General features: G+C 35.2%; 1 long non-coding RNA gene across 1 annotated transcript in view; it reads right to left on the reverse strand.

Annotated features, from left to right (window-relative positions):
• Positions 1–14,977, reverse strand: part of LOC140605456 (uncharacterized) — a 42,031-nt gene that overhangs the window by 15,736 nt on the left and 11,318 nt on the right. The gene's annotated exons all lie outside the window — the stretch shown is intronic.

A 14,977-nucleotide genomic window follows, 5' to 3' on the forward strand; every position in this document is an offset into this window, starting at 1 on the left:
AAAATACCAGAAGAAACTCCATGTCTTGCAGTAAAACATTTACAACTTTCCTTTCACTTTATGTTGTAAAAAAGAAACAATAGGGATGTCTTAGAATGTCTTAGTCAAGTTTTAAAATGAAAATATGTGAAATATTATATCATTGTGCTTTCTCCTATTTTATGTGTGTTTGTTATGGATATGTTATTACCATCACCAAAATAAAGATAGAATATAGTCAGCTTTAAAATGAGAATATGTGAAATATTACATCTATTTTTATATATGTGTGTTGGTGATCTATTATTACCACCTCCAAAATAAGGATGGAGTAGCAAATAAAGTCAAAGTTGCATTTTTCTTTATGCTGTTGAATAAAGAAGAGTATACTTGATATAACAACAGAGTATGTGAAATCTAGAATCTGAGAGTTCTAATAATTTCCAAATATTTCTGCTGTTTGGATATTCAGAACGCTTTTGCTAGGGAGAATTCATTCTCAATCAATGTCTGACTAGGTTTAGATCATACCAAAGAATTATTTTCAGTTCTAATACCCTGCACTGGTATATTGTACAGATAGAGTGTACAGTAGCTTTAAAAAATCTACAAGCAATCATCAATATATAAAATAATTCTGAACATAAAAGAATCACCTTGTCTTTAGCATATCATTTGTAGCAATTAATAACTAATATTAGACACAATCTATTCTAGGCACTTTGGCAGATGCGTGAAATTAATTATCTGCATGAGTCATTTCAACACACACATCAAGTAGATGGTATTTTTGTTATATCAATTTTATCTGTGAGAAAATTAGGGTTGAAGAGTGTTGTTCAGGGTCATACAATTAGTAGCAATCGAGCTGTGAGCAGCTGAATATATATACAAAATACTTAGCATCATACTCCTTCTGAGAGCAAAAGCTTAGTGAATAGGATTTTAAAAATAATTTTAAATGATTATTTTTATACTCATTTTTTAAAAAAATCACTACTAAAATCTCATTTACTTAGATACAATTTGGATAAATGATTGCAAGTATCTCTTGACAGCATTGTTTGTGACAGCAAATTTAACAGAAGGATTGTATTTAAGGGGGAATATTTTGTAGTTAATCTGTTAGTTGACCTCAGAAGATCTATGAGGAAAGCAGATGCATTTCCAGAGGTTTCCAAGGAAACAAGTCCTTGATTAGAAAGGAAAGAATTAAATTCTGTGGCTCTGGCAAGAGTAGAGACTGGAAATGTTATTATAGGCATACCTCATTTTGCTGTGCTTTGCTTTATTGCTTTTTTTTTAAACAAATGTTTGTGGCAACCCTGTATCAAACAAGTTTATAGGCACCATTTTTCCAAAACCATTTGCCCACTTTGTGTCTCTGTGTCACACTTTGGTAATTCTCACAATATTTCAAGCCATTTGATTACTATTACATTTCTTAAGGTGACTTGTGATCAGTGATTACAACTCTCTGAAAGCTCAGATGATGGTTAGCATTTTAGCAATAGAGTATTTTATTTTATTTTATTTTATTTTATTATTTTATTTTTTGCAATAGAGTATTTTAAATTGAAGTATGTACATCGGTTATTTTAGACGTAATGCTATTGCACACTTAATAAGATACAGTATGGTGTAAACATAACTTTTTTTTAACATAACTTTTATATGCACTAGAAAACCAAAACTTTCATTTGACCCACTTTATTACAATATTCGCTTTATTGCAGGGATCTAGAACCAGACCCACAATTTCTCCAAGGTGTATGCCTATAGTATTGTTACAAGATCACTTGATGCTTTGCTAAAAGTAAATAAATGAATTACATATTCCCTTTTCTGCATGCTTTCTTTCTATTCTTGTACTGATTTTTTTTCTAAATTAGAAAAATACTAAAACGTGTACTGATACACTTTTATTATCTTCACATCTATACTGCCTTCTTCTCTTTCCATTTTAAATGTCATTCTAGTACAAAAATTTGTACCTTCACATAATGGGAGATACAGGGAACACTTCTGAATCTTCTTCATGATTGTTTTAACGCAAACATTCCACTCCTTACTTTCAATGTTGTAAATGAGCTTAATGGAAGAAGAGCTGGCTAGCTAGTATCTAATTATAATGACATAAATAGTAACATTAGCATCACCTCTGCTTTCCTGCAGTTACTCACCAGGTACCTTCTGTGACCTCTTGTCCACAAACAATAGGTCATTGATTTGTAATAACTGCCATTAATTAAAAAGGCTGGGGCTTTGTTTCTTAATCTCCTTTAGAATAAATGCCCCGATGTTAATTGCCTTACGTTTTTGTACTGGTTAATTGTCCTTTCTTTTCAAAATATGGCAAAGTAAAATTGCATCCTAGCCAAAAAAAAAATTATCTTCAGCAGAAATTACTGGCTTAAACTGTTAAATATTTCATAACCTATCTTATTATCCTGGCTAGCTTGCCATTAAGTGTTAAGTGTATAGAAAATATCAACAAAACATAAACAAAATCTCCCTTTTTACAGTATGTGATATATTCAATACGGCTTCAATGAGTCCCTTCTGTATTATTCTCTTCAATTTCTATGCCAAATAGGAAAACAATAGCTCACACTCTGAGTTCTAAAAGTTGTCAAATATTAGCATCTCTAGATTTCTTCCTCCAACAAATTTAGTTTTCTCTCCTTGAGATTCACGTTCCTCGTGAAAAAAAAAATTGACTTTCTGTTTGAAAATAGTGTCTGACTAGAGGCTTCTTATATGGTACCAACATACTCTGCCATCCATACCATCCAGAAACTTGGAAAGACATCCCCCTATCCCCCACCCCACATTGACACTTGTTTTTTTGGGTTGCCAGAGTACTTGCTTAATCCCAGGAAACAAAAGAGCCCAAAGTGAAAATGTGGAGAAGAAAGAAGGAGACCACTGATCACAAAATGCAAATAAGGGCAGAGTCCTCCTCAACCAGCCAAGAGAATCAGGCAGAGCCAAGAAGGGAGGAAAGAACTCTGGAGTGTCAGCATACTGTGTATTCTTTGTACTCAGAGTTACAAAAGTCCCACCTCAGAATTGCTAAATGAGAGTCTAGGAGAAATTTACTCAAAACTGCCCACAGACACGATCCTTTTTCTTGATTTCTAAGAAAGAAATTTCAGCAAGGCTCATAGAGGCAGTGAGCTATTTAAAGAGCAGTCTACACTACCCGTCTCCTCTAAATACCTCATCTTGCTAAAGCACTCCTCCATCAAAAGTTAATGATATTGGAGCACTATGCAAAAATACGTCAAATCAAAGGAAAGAACTCAGTTTTAAGAATAGTGTGAAATTAATTAATGGGATGGTGGATGTGTTTTTTAAATTGACTTGGCAATAAAGATAAAGCCAAATATTTAACTTTTTTTTTTTAAGACTGTGAAATAGATGTAGGTACCAAAACAGCAATGACATCAAATTGGTCATTTTGAGATACTAGATATATGGAATTTCTGGTTATGGTTATGAAGTGTTAGGCCACTACAACCCATTCCTTCAGCTGCATACAAGCAAAACTCTAAACAAAATACAAAGAACAGCCACTTGAGCACTCTGAACATTAGACATAATGAGTAGATTGTGGAGGGGAGTCAACTGTAGACAAGCAACTTTGTGGACAGGGCTTTCCATTTTCCCTCTGCCTATATTTTGCTCCTACTTTTCTGGCACTAGAAAAAGAATGCTTGCAGATAGAGAACAGGGGGAGAATCCTCCAGCAGATAGAGCCAAAGAGGACTTCATAATTCTGTATATAAACCACCAAAGTCTCAGGCTCACAACTTGGGCAAGTTGTGTGCCTCCAACACAAATAAGCACAGTAAAGGCTTTGAGAAATAAAGGGATATTGTAACAACCATGCACAAAGGGCAAGACGAAATTCGCAGTTGGTGGTCCAAGCAAAAATGAGTTGCTTGCTTGCACAAAATAATAAGGGATTAAAAAACTGAACAACTATCAACATTTTCCAAAGAAGTATAGCATAAGCCAGTGTCCATTCAGTATAGCATTCAAAATGTCCGAAGTTCCATATGAAAAATGATTTCACATACTAGACCCAGATAATGTGATCCCTTCTCAAGGGAAAGTCAAGGAACTGATGTCAAACTCAGGATGATCCCAAAGTCGGAATTAATCAGAGAAATACTATAAAGTAGAAGTTTTAGCTGTGCTCTGCTTAGGGCATATGAATATGCTTAAGTGATGGAGGGGGATAGAAGTTCTCAGAAATGGAAAATATCAAAAATTCATAAACTTTATTAAAATTTTTAAAAATTTAGAATTGAAAAAAAATTGAATATCTGAAAAATTTAAAACTCTGAAGAGAATCAAGAGCAAAACAGGAGACGACAAGGGAAGGATTCAGTAAGCTTGATGACAAGAACAAATTTTCCTATATAATGAACAGAGAAAAAAAAATGGAAAAAATGAACTGAGCTTTAGGAATCTGCAGTACAACATTAAAAGGTCATATGTATGTGTTATTGGAGTCTCAGAAAGAAAAGAGAAAGAGGGAACCTCGGAGGCTTAGTGATTGAGAGTCTGCCTTTGGCTCAGGTCGTGATCACGGGGTCCTAGGATCAAGTCCTGTATTGGGCTCCCGCAGGGAGCCTGCTTCTCTTCTGCCTGTGTCTCTGCCTCTCTCTATATCTCTCATGAATAAATAAACAAAATCTAAAAAAAAAAGAAGAAGAAAGAAAGAAAGAAAGAAGAAAGAAAGAAAGAAAGAAAGAAAGAAAGAAAGAAAGAAAGAAAGAAAGAGAAAGAAAGAAAGAAAGAAGAAAAGAAAAGAAAGATACTGGGGCAGTAAAATTATTTGAGGAAATATCTGAAGCTTTCAAAAATATGTTGAAAGAAATGAATTGACAGATTTAGGAAACTCAGCAAACACCAAACAGAAATCTTAAACACACACTAAAAAAAAAATGAAAAACATTTTGATGATTGGTTCCTTTGCTGTACAGAAGTTTTTTATTTTGATGAAGTCCCAATAGTTTGTTTTTACTTTTGTTTCCCTTTGCCTCAGGAGACATATCTAGAAAAATGTTATGGTCCATGTCAGAGAAATTACTGCCTGAGCTTTCTTCTAGGATTGTTATGGTTTCAGGTCTCACATTTAGGTCTTTAATCCATTTAATCCATCTTATTCTATTAGTGGGAATGCAAACTGGTGCAGCCACTCTGGAAAACAGTATGGAGGTTCCTCAAAAAATTGAAAATAGAGCTACCCTATGATCTAGTAATTTGATCTATTTGCCACTACTGGGAACTTACCACCAAAATACAAAAATGCTAATTCAAAGGCATATATGCACCCCCATGTTTATAGCCACATTATTGACAATAGCCAAATTATGGCAATGGCCCAATGCCCATTGATAGATGAATGGGTGAAGAAGATGTGGTACATATACACGATGGAATATTATTCAGCCATAAAAAAAGAATGAAATCTTGCCATTTGCAATGATGGGAATGGAACTAGAGCACATAATGCTAAGCAAAATAAGTTAGTCAGAGAAAGACAAATACCATATGCCCTCACTCATGTGTGGAATTAAAGAAACAAATGAGCAAAGAAAAAAAAGAGAGAGAGAGAGAGAGAAATCAAGAAACAGACTCTTAATAGAGAATAAACTGAGAGTTACCATAGGGGAGGTGGCTGGAGGGATGGGGAATTGAGGGGGGCACTTGTGATGAGCAGAGTGTGTTGTATGGAACATTGAATCACTATACTATATGCCTGAAACTACTATAACACTGTATATCAACTATATTGGAATTAAAATTTTAAAAATAATGACAAAAAAAGCCATTCTGAAAACATAATAGGAAAATGATACATTGAATATGGACCACAAATTCCTCATCAATAGCCCTGGAGGCCAAAAAAGCTGTGGAACATCTTTAAACTACGAAGGACAAGAACTGTTAACTAAGAATTCTACACCTACCAAAAGTTCCTTTCAGGAATTAAAGTGAAATAAAAGTATTCTCAGAAAGAAAAATTGAGAGGATTGGACTCAGAAGGTCTGCTTTCCAAGAAATGCTGAAGCAAAACTATTTAGGCAGTGGGAAGTGATTTCAGAGCCACACATCGGTCTTTAAGAATGCAGCAAGGTAAACAGAAACTGGGCTGCCTGGGTGACTCAGTTGTTTAAGCATCTGCTTTTAGCTCAGTTTATGATCTCAAGGTCCTGGGATCAAGCCCCTACATCAGGCTCCCTGCTCAGCTGGGAGCCTGCTTCTCCCTCTGCCTCTTTGCCTCCCCCCCCTGCCCATTCTTCTCCCCCTGCATGTGTTCTTTCTCTCAATAAATAAATAAAAAAAAATTTTTTTTAAAAGAGCACACACAAAAAATTTTTAAAAATTTAAAAAATTAAAAAAAGCACACAAATGATGATTAGGATAAAAATAAAGGACTGCTTTTCCTTTTAAGTTTTTAAAGTCTAGCTATGACTCTTGAGAATAAAAAATGATAGTATAGGCTGATAGGTGTTTGACTGTATATCATATGATAACCACGACATAGAAATCAGTGGGAGGGGTGCTGTAATGTGACCAATATAACTGCAAAGTTTCTACATTTTACCTGATGTCGTACAATACTGCAGGATGTTCATCCCTATCCAAGTAGGGTAGGGGGGCATATGGTAATTCCTAAAGAAACACTTAAAAATGCAAAGAGATATGACCATAGAAATAGTAGTCTAATTTATTTTATTTTTTTAAGGTAACTTTTTTTTGTAAAGATTTTATTTATTTATTCATGAGAGACACAGAGCGAGAGAGAGGCAGAGACACAGGCAGAGGAAGAAACAGGCTCCATGCAGGGAGCCTGATGTGGGACTCGATCCTGGGTCTCCAGGATCATGCCCTGGGCCGAAGGTGGGCACTAAACCACTAAGCCACCCAGAGATTCCCAGTAGCCTAATTTAAAAAGAATATCTTTTGAGAATCAAATAATCCAAAAGGAAAGAAAAGGAAAAAGAAGCAGAGGAAGAGAAACAGAATAAGATAAAGAGATAACAAAGAATATGGTAAACCTAAATCCATTCATACCAAAAACTACATTAAAAATTAATTGTTTAGGGGCACCTAGGTAGTGCAGATGGTTAAGCATCTGCTTTCAGCTCAGGTCATGGGTCCTGGGATCAAGCCCTGCATCAGGATCTCTGCTCAGCAAGGAGTCTGTTTCTCTCTCTCTTTCCCTCTGCCCCTCCTCATTCTCTCTCTCTCTCTCAAATAAATAAAATCTTTAAAAATTAATTTTTTAAACTCTAGAATTAAAAGGCATGTATTGACAGAGAAGGTAAAAAAGGAAGACCTCAAAATGTTGCTTCAAAGGGTCCAATTTTACATATAATGTCAATAATGAAAGTAAAATGTGTGAAAAAAACATAAAGCATGAAAATCAGCTTAAGATGACAGTATGAACATAAGGTTAAATAGTCTTCAAGAACAGATTATAACTGGAGATAAAAAAGACACATTTCATAACCATATATACACTTCAAAACGGAGTTTAAAACACAGGAAGGAAAGCTTGAATGCATGTTACTAAATGAAAAGAAGCCACCCTGAAAAGGCTGATTCGTTCTGTGATTCCAGCTGTATCACATTCTGGAAAAGGCAAAACTCTGGAGGCAGTGAAAAGATCAGTGGTTGCCAGAGGTTGGAGGGGTGAGGGCTAAGTCGGCAGAGCACAGGGGATTTTTAAGGCGGTGGAGTTATCCTGCAAGATACTACAATGGTGGATAAAGGTCATTATACATTTGTCAAAACCTATAGAATGACAACAGCAAAAGTGGACTATAATGTAAGCCATGAACTTTGGGTGATGATGTGCTAATGTTGGTTTATTGATTATACTAAATGTTCCGTTGTGGTGTGGGATGTCAACAGTGGGGGAAGCTGTGCATTTACGTTGAAAGGGGGTATGTGGGGATTCTCAGTACTTTCTGCTCAACTTTGCTATGAACATACAACTGCTCTAAAAAACTACTACTAATAAAGTCTGTTTAAGAGTGTACAAGGATTAGGGTGCCTGGGTGGCTCAGCTGTTTGAGCATCTGACCCTTGATTTCAGCTCAGGTCATGATCTCAGGGTGGTGAGATGGAGCACCATGCCAGGCTCCACACTCAGCAGGGAGTCTGCTTGAGATTCTCTCTCCCTCTCTCTTTGCCCCTCCAGACCATCGCCAACACTCTATCTCTCTCTCTAAAAAATAAAATTAAAAAAAAAAATACAAGGAGAAAAAAAAATCATGAAATTTAGACTAAACAGTCAAATATCTTGAAAAGCTTTTAACAAAACTGGCAACAAGAAAAAGTATTATATCTTATTTGTTCTATGTCTATTAAACGACAATTAAAGAACAAGTCAGGCCCAAATGGCTTCAACAAAAGGAGAGGATACCACCAGTTTTGACAGAATAGCATTGATCTTAAAAAATTCTTCACAAAATAGAAAGTGTGGATAAACTCCCACTTTATACTAACCTGACAATTACAAGAAAGAAAAAGTAGAGACCAGTCTTACTCATGAACATACGCTAAAAGTTAGTGAGTAAAGACAATATTAGCAAATCAAATGCAGTCATTTATAAGGACAGTAACACATCATGACACAATGGAGTTAATTCTGACATGCAAGTTTGGTTTCATTCTGGAAAGAAATCAATATACCTCATGCTAAAAGAATAAAAGAGAAAATCAAGCATGATTATTCCAGTAGATACAGGGAAAAAAAGGTTTTAATAAAACTCAACACCCATTCATGACAAAATCCTAGAAAACTACAAATAGAGATACTATTCCTTAATTGGATAAAGAGTGTATTTTAAAATAATCCAGGTCAATACAGTTCTTGAAGGGATAAAATTGAAATCTTTTCTTAAGGGACCAAGACTGAGATAAGCTGGGCACCACTGCTCCTTCTAGTCAACTTTTTGCTGAAGGACTATCAAATATAATGCAGCAAAATGAAAATTTAAAAAGCATAGAAATTATGATTCAACAGGAAAATTGCTATTATTTGCAGATGACATGATTATGTATAAGAATATCCAAATGAATCTACAAATCTACTTCTAGAATTAATAAGTGAGCATAGCAATTTCGCTTATTATAAGGTATAGATAAAAACCAATTATTTCTATATGTTAGCAATGTAAAATAGGAAAATAAAAAATATGAAATAATGCCATTAACAATAGTGAGAACTATTATTTAAAAAAAATCAAATTCATTTAAGAAAAGCAAAATATACAAGAAAAAAACTTAAAGATCTAAATAAATGGAGGAATAGATAAGAGGATTCAGTATTTTAAAATACCAGTTTTCTTTTAATGTTCTTTAGATTCTATGTAATCCCAATAAAAATCCTGGTAAGTGTCCTATGATAAGCTGATTTTAAAATTTATATGGAGGGACACCTGGCTGACTCATTCTGTAGAGCATGTGACTCTTGATCTCTGGGCTGTGAGTTCGAGTCACACATTGGGTATAGAGTTTACTAAAAAAATAAAATCTTTAAAAATAAAAAATAAAAACAAATAAAATGTATATGGAAAGACAGAGTCAGGAATGACTAACTCATTCTTTTATTTATTTATTTATTTTGACTAACTCATTCTTGAAGAAAAATAAACTTGGAGGATTTTCCAACTGCAATGATAATACAGTATGGCATTAGGGCAAAGTTTGAGTAAAACATAGAACTGGAACAGAATAGGAGATTCAGAAATACATCCACACATATATGACCACCTGTCTTATGATCTAGGTGGCCCGTGAGGGAGGGCTTCTTTTCAAAAACTGGTGTAAGATAACTTGAATATTTACAGTGGGGGCTAACCTTGACCCCTATTTTGCATCATAACCCAAAGAACTACTCCAGATGAATTCTAATTTTAAAACTTTAAGGTAAGATATTACAGTTTTAAAATAAAACATACAACAATATCTTTGGGACTTGTGAGGATTTTTATAAACAGAACACAAAAATTACTAACCATAAAATGGGAATCACCTATTGGGCTTCATTAAAATCATGACCCTCTAGGTTCATCAAAAGACACCATTATGAGAGTGGAAATGTGTGAAGGAATACATATATTATATATGTATTATATATAATAATATATAATTATATAATATATAATATGTTTTTATATATTTATATCTTTATAATTATATAATATATAATTTATATATAAATACTATTTTATATTTATATATAAATACTATTTTTATATATTTTTAATATATATATAACATATATATTATATACATGCATATGCTTATCTAGAATATAGAAAGAACCTTCACAAAGACTGTCTAACAGACAAATGGACAGAAGATATGAACAGGTACTTCACAAAGGAATATACTTAAATGGCTATCCATGTCCAATATCATTAATCATCAAGGAAACACAAATTAAAACCACAATGAATACCACCATATGCTCATGAGAACACTAATATGAAACACATGCATGTGATAAGAACAAGTGTGAGTGAGGGTTTGAAGCAACAAAGCACCTTGTGCATCGCTCTTGGGAATCTGCATTGGAGAAATGTCTTGAGAAACTGACTTTAGTTACAGGCTGTCAACTACTAGCACTCAACCATGATGAAACAATTTTACTCTCAGTACTATACTCAAAGGACGTGTATATACACTCACAGCAGCTTTGTTTATGATAGCCATTTAAATGAATGTTGAACCTGGAAAAATCCTCTACTGTGCTTGAAATCAGAATGGGGATTCCCTTGGGGAGGAAAGTAATGACGGTAGAGGCCTAGAGAAGAGTTTGTGGTGCCAGTAACTTTCCATATGTTGGGCTGAGTGACAGTTGTGCAAGTGCATTGACTTAATAATTCATGTTAGCTCTGTCCATGTTGTGTGATTATACTTCAGTGATCAATGTTTGATCAAAAGAATGAGATAGACCCCTTAAAACTACCCTTCAGGAATTAACATCTTAATTTAGCAGAATACCACCTGGTTCCGAACTCCAACCCATAGGCCTGGATGTAGAAGAGACCCAATATTAAAATAGTTGATAAACTAATTAGTAGATCGTATAAATTCCAATTGATATATTTCAAAAGGGGTTTAATCATTCTAGTGTACCTAATTAATGTGCAAAAATATAGCATTTTCATAGTAAGTTTTATTAAGTAATGTTTGCATCTTGTGTCCATGCTGTGAACATATTCCTATATACACTTCACATTCGTAAACACTTATATGCCATCAATACTGAATAGAATCCAGAGAGTGTGTTGTTTTTTTTAAAATTAGAATAGTGAGAAGAAATTATCAAACAGTTCCATTTTCATCACTAACCGTCAACCTGGGAAAATCCTTAATCTCTCTAGATTGCAGATACAACAGAGGCTTGAGCTTGGGCCAGCCTGTCTCTGCTGTGTATGTGAGCTCCCAGTAATCAACAGGCTGCCTCAGCTGCTTGCTGAGGTTGCTTTGAGATCTCACACACCATGATTCCAATTTAACAGGATCTTCTAAAAGAAGCATCTCAACCAGTATTTTTATTACTGTTTAACATAGAGAATGCCTCATTTCTCCCATAATTTGCTTGGATGATCAAATTATCAATTAATTGAAAACAGATGAGCATGTCTGGCTTGCCCAACATCAAGTGTATTGACTTTCCTTTGTTTGGTTAAGTTTTACTTAGTACTCTCCCAACCACGATTAATAAACCATGACTTATATTTTCCCAGACATATTAATCACATGAAAGATGTTTGCTGCCTAAAAAGATACCATCTCATAAAGATAACTATAAACAGAGGACAAGAGTAAATTATACCCAGCAATCTATCTACCTCTGAGGTTTGTATGCACGTGTAGACTCACTGCCACAATCTAACATGACTTGTGCCTTACCCACTTTGCATTAAGGGAAGTCTTAAAATCTTCCTTTGAAATTAACTTATTTTATATTGAAGTGATTTTCATCATATTTTTCAGATCTCTTTTAAAATTATTTTCAGGCTGCTGTTTGACATCAGTGAACAAAATATCTTAATATCAATGCAGCATGAACTTAAGCAAAAGGAATATGTAATTTTATGGACAGTGGGACAAGAATATTTTAAGCAAGTCAAACAACATGCAGAAAATCACAAAGACTGTGCCAGGGTGTGTCAGATTTCAACAAAACAGACTGAGCGAGGCATGTAATGGGAGATAGAGCTGAAAAGACAGAGATTGATCAGATCATATTTTTTTTTAATTTTTTAAAATTTTTATTTATTTATGATAGTCACACAGAGAGAGAGAGAGAGAGGCAGAGGGAGAAGCAGGCTCCATGCACCGGGAGCCCAACATGGGATTCGATCCCAGGTCTCCAGGATCGCGCCCTGGGCCAAAGGCAGGCGCCAAACCGCTGCGCCACCCAGGGATCCCTGATCAGATCATAAACAGACTTTTAAGGTACATGCAGGCATCTCACCCTCCAAGCCATGGGTATCACCAAGGATGCAGGGGCGGGCAGCAGATCAAAGCAGTACTTCAGGAAATGTAGGTCTTGTCTAATATTTGAAATGTAGCGATGGACGGATTTCCTGAATTGCCATCATGCATACTCTCACCAATGGAAAATGTTGATCGCCAACCCAGTTCTTACCAGAGGGGCAGAAATGGCTGGTCTCTCAAGTTCAACATATGTAAAAATGCACTTTTTCACTCTCACTCTTCTGACAATACTTTCTGTAGTAACACTTAATAACCTTTCCATCGACGTCACTATGTATCTCAGGGCTTGTCTGAATCTCTTGTCTGGTCTTTCTGCTCAGACATCCCTCCCCAGTCTGGCTTCCATGGATCCCATTTCCATGGCACCCTCTTATGTCAAGTGCCTCCTCACAGTTAACCTGGTCTTCTCACCGACCTTCCTTCCTCCAGCACCTTTTGTCTTCAATTAGTGCTCTTCCCTGCTGCACCAAAATGTTAGAAGTAAAAAAAAAAAAAAAAAAGTGAACAAATAAGTAAATAAATAGACAAAGGTTTGAGGCAGCCAATTGATTCACATCGTCATTTAAGTTCTCTAGGTCTCTCAAATGTAAAAGGCAAAGTCCATGCACTTTCATCTAAGATAAAAGTAAGGTGATATTCAAAATATTTATCAGCTTAGTACAAAGTGGACACAAGGTCCTCAGTGCTCTTACCCTGGCCTCCCCTTCAGCCTGTGCTTGGTTGCTTTCATGTAACCACTTTGTGCATCAACGATGTAGATTCCATCTTATTTTGGCCCCTGAAAGATTCAGAGCTTCAGAGCTCATCGTATGGCCCAACTTTAGTAACAATATGGCCTATCAAAGCATGCATTTCAAAGCACAAATCTTCTTTGTTGTCATGCACCTTATGTCCATTTATCCTTAGTCAAAATAGTAACCCTAAATTATACATATGCATACATTTCTGTTTTGTATGTCTATATATTTTATGATATATACATGATATAAATATGCTTAGGATATAAACATATAGAGGGGTGCGTGTGTGTGATGTTGAGTGTCCCAGAGCTCCATCTAGCATCTCTTCTCCATTTACACTCTCTTGGAGATGTCAACCTGTCTCATAATTTTAAATGCCATCTCTAAGCTGATAACTTCCAAACATGATCTCCAGCCCACAACTCTCTCTCCTGAACATCAGCAAAACAGCATCAACTGATGCATAAAAACCCTGGAAGAAAGGATTTTTTTAAAAGAATCTATGTGAGGGATCCCTGGGTGGCGCAGCGGTTTGGCGCCTGCCTTTGGCCCGGGGCGCGATCCTGGAGACCGGGGATCGAATCCCACATCGGGCTCCCGGTGCGTGGAGCCTGCTTCTCCCTCTGCCTGTGTCTCTGCCTCTCTCTCTCTCTCACTGTGTGCCTATCATAAAATAAATAAATAAATAAATAAAAAATAAAAGAATCTATGTGATAACCCATTTTGATAAGGTCAATATTAAGTAAGTATTACTGGAGTTACTCAAATTCCACATTTCTAGTGAATGCCAATGCTTGCTTGCATTGCTTTTAAAAAATGTGTTTATTTTAAAGATAAGATCACATCATTCCACAGAATAATATTTATGTCACACATATGACAAACAGTAAAAAAATGCATTTTGTTGGATTTTAATGGCTGTTTGTGTTTTTTTAAGAATGCTCATGTTAATTTGTGAAACAAGAGACAATAGGACCAAAATGGAGACACTTGTGCTAAGTTCATGTCACCAAACCAAGACTTAGTACCTAATCTAACTAGTTCCAATCTGTCGCAAGATTGTAATTTTAAGATAGTAAGTCTAGAATTTCCTGGTCAGCCCTAGTGAGGTAATACACTTGATAGACCCCTCCCTCCTCCACAGAAAGATGTGGTCATCCACTTTTTCCTTGTCCCTATTGCCCTCTGCCTTTAAACTCTCCCATTTTATACAGCTCTTTGGAGCTCTTTTCTATCTTTCTGTCTTCTAGATGGGATGCTGCTTGATTCAGGAATTGGTGAAAAAAGCCACTTTGATCTTTACATTTATTTGGTTGAACTTTGTTTTTTAACAAACTCTTTCCTTCAATAATTAAATAAAGTTTGTTTCAAAAATATAGTGGGTAACTACATGCCTTGTATGTGACAAATATATCAAAATTTATTTATTGTATTTTTCTTATAAAATTCTTAAGTACTTTTACCAAAAATTAAATAAGTTTGGTTTAAATATATAGTGTATTTTTTCCTTTTTTAAAAATTTTAATTTCAGTATAGTTAATGTATAGTTCCATACAGAAACATATTAGTTTCAGATACATAATATAGTAATGCGATAATTCTATTACTCAGTGATTATCATAAGTATGCTCTTTAATTCCATCACCTGCTTCCCTCATCTCCCCACTCTCCATACCTCTGGACACTATCTGTTTGTTTTCTACAGTTAAGAG

The sequence above is a fragment of the Canis lupus genome, chromosome 15 (genome assembly GCF_048164855.1).
Source record: "Canis lupus baileyi chromosome 15, mCanLup2.hap1, whole genome shotgun sequence".
NCBI classification, from domain to species: Eukaryota; Metazoa; Chordata; class Mammalia; order Carnivora; family Canidae; genus Canis; species Canis lupus.